The sequence below is a fragment of the Peromyscus leucopus genome, chromosome 1, assembly GCF_004664715.2.
Source record: "Peromyscus leucopus breed LL Stock chromosome 1, UCI_PerLeu_2.1, whole genome shotgun sequence".
Classification (NCBI taxonomy): domain Eukaryota; kingdom Metazoa; phylum Chordata; class Mammalia; order Rodentia; family Cricetidae; genus Peromyscus; species Peromyscus leucopus.
Window position 1 is genome coordinate 4825365 of NC_051063.1, and position 7722 is coordinate 4833086.

Below are 7722 nucleotides of genomic sequence, written 5' to 3' on the forward strand. Positions count from 1 at the left end.
CCTTCTTTCTTTTCTTTTCTTTTTTTTTTTTTTGGTTTTTTGAAACAGGGTTTTCTGTGTAGTCCTGGAACTCATTCTGTAGACCAGGCTGGCCTTGAACTCACAGAGATCCACCTGCCTGAGTGCTGGGATAAAAGGTGTGTGCCACCACTGTCCCAGTGACATTTTGACATTCTTTTTTTTTTTTTTTTTTTTTTGGTTTTTCGAGACAGGTTTCTCTGTGTAGCTTTGCGCTTTCTGGAACTCACTGTAGCCCAGCTGCCTCGAACTCACCGAGATTCGCCTGCCTCTGCCTCCTGAGTGCTGGGATTAAAGGCGTGCGCCACCGCCCGGCGACATTTTGACATTCTTGTTGAGGTCCCTGTGACAAGTCTCCATAGAGAAGTAAATGGATAGGTTTTGGGGAGCTTATCAATGGTGTAGGTACACAGCAGACTCAGAACCCATCATTTCCAGGGGATCTAATGCCCTCTTCTGACCTCTGTGGGTACGTATACACACACACACACACACACACACACACACACACACACATACACACACATGAACAAACAACCACAGGTAATGGAAGTGTTTCCCCAAGCTCTGAGCCACTTAAACAAGTGATCCAAACTCAAGGAGGGCTCGTGGGAATCCTGACTTATATTCAAGTCGGGGAGAAGCAGAGAGAATGCAACATGTAGCTGTGGGCAGACATCTAGAGCATGGAGCAGTCTAGGGGCTGAGCCTAGCTGTGGAATCGGGGGCAATCTCTAGGTGAGACAAACCAGTGACTTAAACATAATTCCCCCTCGATGAGCATCTATTGTAACTCCAGATAGGACCGGGGTTTGTCCGAATATCCAGACATGCAAATAGGTAGCTACTATCTTTTTAAGCATTTTGTCAGAAAAACACCCCTGGGAGCCTTTGGCCTAGGATACCCATGTGCACCTCCTTAAACTGATACTATGGTGTAGAACGTAGAGTAATACTGCTCTGCCCCCAGGAGTCCAGGGCCCTCATGCCCTTTACTGATCCTGGGGACAACACCGGGCAGGAACCTCAGAAAATGGATGCTGAGTGATATTAAGGGTGGGCATCTGGGACTGGGACTATGGCTCAGTCAGGAGGGTCTTTGCCCAGCACTCACTGTGATCCATCTCTGGCACCACATAAACTAGGTGTGGTATTGATGAAGATCAGCAATTGGGGTAGGGGACATAGAGGATCAGGAGTTCAAGGCCAGTCTTGATTATAAAACAAGTTTGAGGCCAGCTTTGATTGTATAAGATCCTGTCTCAAAACAAATAAATAACCAAACAAACAAAGAAAATTTGAGCCCAGGTTGGTGGTTTACATTTGTAATCCTATCACTAGGCAGGCTGATGCAAGAGTGTGCTGATACATAGTGAGTGCCTTAACAAAAAGGCAAAATAAGCAGCAAATATACTCCCCCAATAATCCTCCCAAAGAAAGAGTAATTTTGCTTAGAATAAGAGAGCATTGGGGATTTATGTATGCATTTTAAGAGCTCCTAGGTCCTGAAGATGTACAAAAGCATACAGTAAAATAACACTTGCAAAAAAAAAACAATGATAAAAATAATAAATATAAACATTTTATTGCGAGCTAGCCTTTAGCACTAGCATCTCTCCAGCTAGATAAACATTTTTAAAAGGACATAGAGCTGAGATTTTCATTGTAGATGGTTGCTAGTACATATGAAGCCCTGGTGGAGCTCAGCACTGAATTAAAAACCAAAACACCCCTCAAAAAACCAGGTGGTAGTACACACCGCATGCTAGCACTTGAGAGCAGAGCAGAGGTCAAAATCAAAGCACCTGCTGCATGGGAGGTTGGAAACTATTCATTCTGTCTGAAAAAGAAGAGGGTGTAGCTGAGAACTTGACACTCTCTTTATTCCTGTTTTGTCATGGGTACCAGTAATATCGATTTTTAGGTTTGAAATCTTGTGATAGTGAAATGTCCGTTGGATTTTATTTTAATTATGTTCGAGGTTGGGTGCTGTTGGCTGGCCTAGAACATGCCATGTAGGCCAGGCTGGCCTCAAACTTGCGATGGTCCTCCTGCCTCGGTCTCCTAAGTGCTGGGATTACACTAATGTGCTACTACACCTGGCAACATTTCCATCTTGAAGTCCTTGTCCTCAGTGATATGCCCAGAGGTCCGAGAAGGGCAAACTTAGGCAGCCTAGCGCTGGCTCTGGACCCCCCTGTGCCCTGCTCCATCACCCCAGGGCTACCTAACCCAGTTTGCCACTTTGATGAGCCTAGGGCAGGGCTTAGAAGTAGGAGAGATGGGGCCAATTTTGAGAAGTAACAAATTGAGGCTCTTGCTCTTTTTGGCTTTCCTGTCATTGAGACCATCTGCGGGGTAAGGGAAATCAACCTCCATATGGAGGGAGAGAGCCCAGGCTGGAGCAGTGGGGTGTTAGGAAGGGCAAATGGTGGGGGGTCACAGTGAGTAACAGAGAGGAGAGTTGTTGGTGTGGGATACAGGAGGGGTCAGACGGGAAAGGGACCCTGGAAGGGAACCAGGGGTTTGCAGGGTAGGAGAGGCGGTGAAAGGGTCACCTAGGGTGGTGGGATATGCAGGGTGAGCCAAGGGCTGAAATTAAACAGATGGACTGGGAGCAGAAAGCAGACCGCAGACTGCAGCAGCACCTACCGGGGGCCCTGTCCCACATGTATCTTCTGGGAAACGGATGCTGGAGGCTGGATCTGGTCCTTTCTGCTCCGATTCCTGCTTCAAATGAGGCAGCCGTAGACAATGGCTGCTGCTGTGCGTCAGGAGAGGGGACACAGGCATCTGCTGGCTCTTTGATGGCTCTGGGTATTGAGGTCACCTCAACAGCTCTGGACACCTGGAACATCTTTCATCTTAAAATTCACCTGCATCTTGCTAGCATGCTTGGGACTCCAAGTTCTTTCTTGTTTTCCATCCTTTAGGAGAAGTGACTTGTTCCCCGGATCAAGTTCCTATTGGAGAGTCCTCATACTTCCCATTGGTAACTTTTGCTTCATGACATCTCATGGAATCCAAGTGGCAGAGTGTCCCATGGGCAGGGTTCTTTGGTTCTTGGTGGCAGGTAGGTTGTGACTTGGGAATGTGGCACCTGGTCTGCCTTCTCCATCCTGAGTGCCAAGCAGACATCACCAGTTGATCCCAGCACTCCTGACTTCTGGATAGAGCCACAGACAGAGTCCTGAGCAACATCGTTCACCTTCAGCCGGATGTCCTACTAGTCAGCGTTGGCACTTGGACAGGAGTGACTGTCCCCGTATTTCCCAAACCCATCTTCTTTCTTTGGAAGAGGGAACACTTGCGACATGTGACTTACCAGGATCTATAAGGTAAGGCAGAGAGTACTGGAATCCAGGGCTTCTGGGCTTGGACAATCTCTTCCCGGGGTGGGGTGGGGGATAGATGCTGAGAGCCTTGATAAGGGGAGGCAGAGATGCCCAATGGTATGGGTGTCTCTCAGGGGTTGGCAGCTGCCCCTCATTGAGGTTCTTCGCCTGTCTCCTCAGTTCCAACCTCACATCTGTATCATCAGATCCACAGCCTTGGAGCAGCAGGAGAGAGTCAAGGGGCCAGGGACCACAGGGGCAGCTGCAGCTGAACTGGCAGCAGGAAGCCGCAGCTGGTGATGCAGGTTAGCGCTGGACCATGCCCAGCTTGGCAGCCCACAGCATTTCCTCCTCTCCTATGTTAGCATGGGGCACTGGCACATCAAGTCACAAGCAACTTCTACTTGGATTTTGCCAGCTGGAAGCAGATGTCTCACTAGCCATGTCTACCCTGTGGTCTGCACACACCCTGGGATAGCTAAGAATGCATGCAGCCCAACACAAAATTGTGAACTTGCTCAAAGTGTTACAAGACTTAGTTGGTGTGTGATTTTGTTGTTGTTGCTGTTACTCAACTGCACAGTTCTTAGGTGTGAGCTTTGACATGACATCATGTCACAGGCTTGGAAACACGTTTTAGTCTTTTTTTGCATGGTTGAGTTGAACAGCTCAGATGAGGTTGAAGTCCAGGACTTCGTGCCTCTGCAGCTCAAGAGCATCCTTGGAGTTCTGAGTGCCCTGCAAAGGGAAGAAGACCACACATGCTTCCTGAGGACCTTGTTACAGGGATCTGGCTGGGAAACAGGACAGGCCACTAGGAAAGGTCAGGTACTTCTATGTCCCAGTGACTGCTGGACATAGGCCTTGGGACAGGTGCTGATGCTAAGTTCCTGTCCACCTTCTGAGGGAATGCAGGAAGCAGGACCTACCTGCCAGGGGTGGGGCCATCACTGGGTGCCACATGGTCACACCAGGGAAGATTAGACAAGAGTGTTGACTCTCTCTATAGCCTGATCAGGGGCTGGGTGCACTTTCCAGGAAAACTGGAGAGGGCATACAAAAGCAAACCAAGAGGGCAGAGCCATTGTTCCAGGCAGACATGACTTCTTCTGTGCTACTGAAGATAGCCAGCCTATCCATGTGGCCTGAGCCCAGAGTAAACTTAGCTTTGTTGACAGCCCTGACTACCCTACCTTGATCACACACAGCCATTCACTCTGAGCCAAGAAATCAAGCATGAATGAGGCTTTAGGTCACGGTGGGTAATGAGGTATAGAGGTCCCTTGGGTGATAGTGTTATATCCAAGTACAGAGGGAAGACTATGGATGAGAAAGCAGGCATTTATTGAGCTTGGTTATCTCAAGCCCTTGCATGGAATGTTCTTCCCCCTCTATGGAATGTTCTTCTAGTCATGATTTCTTTCTTTCTTTGAAATATTTTATTTTTATTATTTTTAGTTGTGTACATGCATGTGCAAGCATGTGAGTGCAGGTGCCTGCAGAGGCCAGAAGAGGACATCAGATTCCCTGGAGCTGGAGCTGGAGATTGTAAGGTACCTGACCTGGATACTAGGAGCTGAGCTTGGGTTCCCTGCAAGAGGAATGCACACTCTTAACTGCTGAGCCATCTCTCCAGCCCCATCATGGAGTATCTTGAAGGAGGATGACTTCTGGGTCTGCCCTTGGCATTACACATGACGAACAGAGTGCCAGAAAGCAGAAGGGACTTGACCAAGGTCAGGGTGCTTTAGTGGCAGAGCATGAACTGGGACTTGGAACTGGTCCTGACCAAGTGTCGTCTGGCTGTGAGGTCTAGGCTAGTAGCTCGGATTAGCCAGCTGCAGAGTGGAAAGGATGGCTTTGTGGTCTCCAGGCCTAGTTTGTGGATCCAGAGGTCTCCTGACCTCCAGCTAGCCTGGGGGCTGCTTTGGGGAGTCTATGAAGCCAGGTTGAGGCACCCTTCCTAGAACATCCTCTCACAGGAGACCGTTTTCTGCCACCAGCTCTCCCTCCCTCCCATCATGCTCCAAGTTTGGTTACTCAGAAAGTCCACGCACCACGGCTTGGCACGGAGGCAGTGCTTACAGAGAGGATGCTGCAGTTCATCACTCCCCCCCCCCCAACTGCCGCCCCATGCTTCTGTCAAATTCTCAGGTTCTGGTGGTTTAGGGTTTAGCTCTAGCAGTTTCCAGCACCTGCATACCATGATGTACAAAATGGAGTGTCTGCTTGTCAGCTTAAAAACAAACAAACAAATAAATCACTCAGCATAAGAGATGACGAAAACAGTCAAGCTCACCTGCCCTGGCTGGCCCTTCGGGCCCTAGAGAAACAGCATCAACCTGACTTTCTGGAAGCTGCTGTTAACAGTCCTCTGACCTTAGGAGACATTTGCAAAAAAATGGTACTGAGTCCCCATCATGTTGGCTGGTACCAGGAGTAGCACCTCGGGTAGGTAGCTGACTGTACTGATTCCTTCTGCAGTCACTGTGCTCCAGGCTGGGGATGTGGTTCAGTTGGTAGAGGGCTTGCCTAGCATGTGTGAGGCCCTGGCTTCTACCTCCAGCATGGCATAACACTGGGCACGGCAGTGCCCACCTGTAATCTTAGCACTTGGCAAGTACAGGCAGGAGGTCATTCTTGGCTACTTTGAGAGTTCTAGGACAGCATGGGCTACTTGAAACCTTAGGACCCCTGTCTCAAAAAAAAAAAAAATCTGACTGATGAAGGTGGATTACATGACCGGGCAGGACATGCAGTAGTAAAGGGGAAGGTGTTCTTCCCAGTGGGAACAATGACAGTTATCCTAAATCTAGAATCTGAAATAGCAAAATTGGGAGCTCCCGTTGAAAACTCGATGACATAAAAGGGAAACAGATATGAAACTGAAGTTCCCTGAAAAAAAAAAAAGGCTACAACTGTGTTTGTAATTGATGAGTGATTAGAACTTCTTGATTATGGAGAGTTGAAATGTTACAGGTACAGGGTCAACTTGTCTCAGAATTATCTTTAGTCTCCTTGATAACCATTGTTCACTCTGTGCCTGACCTCACATCCTTGTGATTATCAGGTAAAACCTTTGCAATTCATTAACTCAGCAGATCCCCAGCTCCACCAACTGGAAAGCTAAAATGTGTTAAATAGCATCTCAGACCCAAGCAGAGGTTTCTCCTAACTTGCTGTAACCCACTGATGTGATGTTCCCAGGACTATATTTGGAAAATGCCTTGATGTATGCCTTACTTTTGTTGCTACTTACAAGCTTCACGAAAGCACTTCTACTTTGGAACATGTTATTTAAGGCAACCTGACTCTGTGTCCCAAGCCAGGGTCACTCTTACTTGGCTCAGAACAAAACGTCTTTCATCCCCTTTGAGATGAGAGCTGTTGTGTGTGGACAGAACTAAGATTCAAGTGAAGGAGCAAGGGGCTTTGGATGACACTGACCTTGTTGTCACTGGGGCCTCTGGACTTTTCCCCTCTCTATGACTTAGCAATTCCCATTTTTTTTTTTTTTTTTTTTTTTTTGGTTTTCGAGACAGGGTTTCTCTGTGTAGCTTTGCGCCTTTCCTGGGACTCATTGTAGCCCAGGCTGGCCTCGAACTCACAGAGATCCACCTGCCTCTGCCTCCCGAGTGCTGGGATTAAAGGCGTGCGCCACCACCGCCCGGCCGCAATTCCCATTTTGCAGAAGCTGGTTTGTGCTGGACTCTGCCACTAGCAACAAAAGTCTACCCTATAACAAGGCGTGGCATCCAGGTGGCATGGTTTTCTCAGACTGGAAGCTTATCTCCCAAGGTCCCCATAACCACGACTGCTGAGAGGGCAATAGGGAATGGTGTTCACGTTTCAGGGCTGGTTTGTTCTCAGGCCTTCCTGGGGCTTACCACTCTGGGCGAGCGAGGATGAATCAGGTCCCGTGCTGATACAGAGCTACCCACCTACAGAGGACTTAACGTGCAATCTAGGATCCTGACAAAGGGTGACTTTTAGGAAAAGGATTCAGAGCTGTTTGCAGAGCCTGAAAGGGACTCTCGGGACCGCAGCTATTCTAGTCCTGGGGCCAAACTATGAAAATGAGTGTGTAGGGCAGGGTAGGGGGGCCGCAGTCCAACTATCCCAGCTGGGCCTCCCTTTGGAGATTCCAAGACTCAGCTCTCAGGACCCTCAGGGCTTATCAAAGACACGCCTGCAAGTCTGCGCAGGCGCACTCTCCATGGGCGGAGTCGGATCGCGGGGCGGGGCCTTCCCGCGCGGGCGGGGCCGCTCCGCGGGTGTGGTTCCCGGCTGTCGCCCGCGTATGAGTGCCGGTATCTTGACCGCCCCGAGGCCCACGAGGCGGGAGGCCCCAGGCACGGCGGAGGGGCAG